Source organism: Natator depressus, chromosome 3, assembly GCF_965152275.1.
Source record: "Natator depressus isolate rNatDep1 chromosome 3, rNatDep2.hap1, whole genome shotgun sequence".
Taxonomy (NCBI): Eukaryota; Metazoa; Chordata; order Testudines; family Cheloniidae; genus Natator; species Natator depressus.
The window spans coordinates 128,384,401-128,388,999 of NC_134236.1; positions in this window are offsets into that span (position 1 = coordinate 128,384,401).

The following is a 4,599-nucleotide window of genomic DNA, read 5'->3' on the forward strand; positions in this document are numbered from 1 at the left end:
TTATTTTAAATCTAATGATTTTTAAGGCCATCTAATAGTTTTTGGATCTGATTCATTTTTGGATATTGGGGTTGACAATGTCTGAAGATCTTTTCATATGCAGCTAAGGCTATGCAAAGGCTATCTATTCATATGCAGCACAGTTGCTATGCTGCAGTTACTAAAGCAAAAGGGACTGAAATCTTTCCTCATCCATCCTACACTGCTGCCCATCACAGGAATATCTCAGCATTTTCCATGTTAAATCGACAGCAATAATGACCTTCCAGCAGAGTTCATGAAGTCTGGGCTCTTCCTTTTTTGGGATAATAAACACTCTGGTAGGGGTGTGGTTGTTTTAGGGTTTTCCTTTGTCTCTTGGTTGACTTGTTTGTTTTTGGGGGGAGGATGACATTTAGGTAGATAAGGGTATCAATATGGCAGTGCATTGACTTCGCTCTGGATTATTGTGTCACGGATAGCTGCATTTAAGCAGCTTTAATGGCTTTATCATGAAGATCATTTGATGATATAGTCTTAATATTAAATAGATATGGTAGTGTTTTGAGACCCCATTGAGGTACCAATGTGCTAGCTGCGGTACTAACACAGGAAAGCAATCCCTGTTCGGAAAAGTTTACAATCTAAGCCACGATACATCAAGTTGGCATAACAAACAGTCGGTAAGAATAGGGAAAGCAAGACAAGGAAAACAGTAATCACATATTTACATAGACCAGCTGTGTACCCAGATAGATGGTTTTGAGTTGGTAGGGGTTTTAATAAATTATATGCTGTAATTAAGATAGATACCAGAAGTCTGTCTGGATATCTGCAGAGCCATCTTCTGCAGCATTACAGTATAAGTGAATCTTGAGGACAGGGTTTTATGGACTACTTTTGAAGAGGATGTGCTATCTACAGTGGCAGCTTGAAAAAGGAATGCTAGAAGATGCGTTTAGGGGAAATGGAGAAACTGTGGTTGGAAGCTGCCATCATTGGCAGAGTAAAGGTGACAAAGGGAAATACAACGAGATGCAAGAGTGGCTAAGCAGGGAACGGCTAAATTGTGAACAACCTTAAAGGGAAGGATCAGAAGCTCATATTGGATGCAGTGCACAAGTGGGAGCCAGTGGATGACTCACAAGGCCTGATACTATGCAATTGAAGTTACTGGGAGTTTTACCATTGACATCAGTGAGCACAGGATCAAATTCAAAGAGGGCAGGACATGGTCAGAATAACAGGCCACAAAGATTATTTTACCAGCAGCATCTTGATTGCTCCTCAAGGGAGAAAATGGCTGTCAGGAAGCCGAAAATGGAGGCGTTTGCGATGGTCAGATAGGAGTTTTAGCTGTGTGGGCAGAGAAAAGGCTAAACTTTAGAGCTATGATGTGTGAAGAAGCAGCAAGATTTGGACACAGTTTGAATATGTGGCTCTAGAGAGGGCAGAATCACAGATGACTCCCAGATTAGGAGCCTGAGTAATAAGGAGGACATTGACAGTTTCCACAGTGACGATGAAATGGAGGAGTGGGCAATAAAATAAAGAGTTCAGTCTTCACCATATTAACTTTAAGTTAGTGGTGTGTCATCCAAGAGGTGATGTTAGAGGGGTAGGGTGAGATGTGGTATCGGATGAAGAGAAACAGGTCAGGAGTGGAAAAGTAGATTTCTGAGTCATCTACATGGAGATGCTAGTTGAAGGTGTGTGAATGGAGAAGGCAACCTAGAGAAAGGGTGTACTCTGTATATAGAGTATGTACATGAATTCATTGTCTGGAGCCAAGAGTTCATCCAAGATTGAATCCTAAGTAAATAAATATCTTGAATTATTTTCATATTTTTGGTCTGGCTATAAAAGGTGCTACTGAAGTAGCTTAAAATACAGTAAAATATGAGCTGGTCTGCAGCTGTAGAAACAAATGTACATTCTACTGAAAGCCAATATCATGATTTTATATGAAATATTATTTTAATGTTCTCATTTTTCACTCAAATTAAAAATACCCTATCTTGTTTTTATTAGGATTATTTCTGCAGTCATTTCCCTTTAAAGTGTTAGTCCTCAACAGCAGTAGGGTGGGCTTGATTCTGTGTTGCTCTGCATCTTGCATAGTCACTTACAGCAGTGCAAACTGGGTGTAAAAGGCTAATATTCCCGTGTGCTAGCATTGCACATTCACTTTGCGTGGGTGTGTGAGACTACACATGGTGCAGCGTCATGGAGAATCAGGCCCTTTCTCTTGCTGTAGGTTCCCCCAAAGAAATTCAGTGCATATCCCAATCTAAATGCCATCTGTATTTTCCAGCTGCTGGGTACCGTGAACAAGATCTTTCACTGTACCCAGTTCTCTACCGATTCAACCACGTTAACTACAGTTTGACAGTCACATATGTTTTTACAGTTCATTCAAATCGTATCTCCTCAGCTAACATAGGCTACTAGTCTGAAACAAAACATTAAACATAATCATGCGAAAAGATAACAATACACCTACATTTGTGTCCCACAGAAGCAAAGGTGGAAAGCACATGCTGTAGTATTACTACACTGCTGCTGCTACGATTGAATTACATACTGTCCAGCAAAAAAGTAAATACACATATATCCTGAAGACAAACAATGTGATGCCGCTAGCCTTTCAAAAACACTGAGCACAACATGAAACATTACACACAAGTGACCTAGTCACCTCTTTTGTAAACAAAGTCTAAAACATCTGAGCCCCAAATTGTGCAGCCGGTGTTATATGTAGGGTTGATGAGTGTCACTGTACTTATTCCCATTTAATTCTAACAAAAACAATCTCCCTCTTCCTAGTGGGGTAGTGACGGTAATACATATTTGATGTTTGTAACACAGCTCTAATGACTGAGTTTGGAGAGGAGGAGTAATGGGCCACGCTCTGGGCTAGGTTATGACAAGACTGCTCCACAGGTGCACATGGAGAAGGAGTGCCCAAGGAGCCTCCTCTCTTTGTTGCCCATGCAAGACTCTGCCATAAGTTCAGTCCCCATACTCAGGAGCCAAAGGGGGTGAGGAGGAGGCAAGTTATCTGCAGTGTACTAAAGGACAGTGCAATCTGTTCAGTCTCCTTAGCCCTGAGTTGCTCAGGGAGAAACTCTGCTTCTTTGGAGACATACTCTGTCTCTAATCTCCCCGTGGGACCATACAGCACTCAGCTACCCTCTACTCAGGGCACTGACTAGGTTCTGTATTTTAACTCACTGTGCACAGCTGTGGATATCCTCACACCCCTCTGCCCCCATCAGAGTCCTGGCAGCTGCTGACTAGCTGGTAAGTACCAAATCTAACAGCTGTGTACCAGGTTTACATAACATTTTGTGTGTTGTTGCTGATCTCTGAGCAGCATATGATATGGGTTAGTGCTTTGTGTACTAGAGGGTGTATTGGGAAGGAAATCCATTAAAGAAGCTTTTCCATAGATCTGTATAACTGTAAATCCCAAATATATTCAACACAGTTATAGGAATTCCCTATCTGTGTCAAGTGACTAATAATGCCTCATCTGTGTATTATTATAGCAAACATTTGGTTAACCCATTAGTTTTAGTAATCTGTATTTCATCTTAATATACAACTAGGTCTAAGAGAAAATTGAATGGGTATAATCTTTTGTTTGGTAGCTCACAGATAAAATATCGGTAGGAGTTGCTCTACCCTGTCCCTGAAGAATGTTTCCAGTATCTTCCCCAGTGGTGTAGCCTAATTTTTTGAGGGGGGGGGACTTTGGTTTTTTGGATCTCCCCATGATTGGTTTTATACGCACTTTATATTTACCTATTCGCCAACCCATCAATAGCTCCCCTCTCCAATGAAGTTTAAAATATAGCTGCTCTAGATTTTTGTAGCTCTCCACAATTTCTTCAACATCTGGCCATTTAATCTTGATATCTTGTCCTGGAGATTTAAAGTATTTAGATGTTCTCTTACCTGGTATAAGTGCTTTTACTGTCATACTCTAGGAAATTTAGGTCTCATGTTCATCAGTCCCTGAAACTAAGTGGCTCTTGGATTTTTCCTCTTTTTTTAAAGCAATGGTCATTTCTGTCAGTTATCTTTCTTCTTTTAGGGCCTACATTGTCTCCCTGGATGACTATGCAGCTTCAGTGACTGTAAAACATTTCAATCTTATTTTGAGCAATCTTTTGTTTTACTATCATAGATTTACAGTCACATCATCCTGTCTTTCCTATGGATCTGCTTTTTTTTCTATACAGTACTTCACCTACGGTCCTTCATGTCAATAGATGGTTGAGTTTTTAAACACTGGTTGGAATTTTCAAAGAGGCCTACAGGAGTTTGGCACTTGCTCTCCGGTGAAATTCATAGGGGAAAATCCCTTGCCTTTATTCCTGTTCTCTCTCTTTAATTTTTAGTGGATATATTACTAGATAGCAAGCAAAACACACAAAGGGCAAAAATACATCCTTTCCAAAGAAGCTTAGACAAATTTTCTTCTCATTTGCACCAGTGTATTTGTACTACAGTTTCTTTGGATTCTGAGATTTAATAATTGTTCATACAAATACAAATTGGCTGTTTATGTCCCTGTAGCAACTTCTTGTTTTATCGTTCTGTCTGTGTATGAGA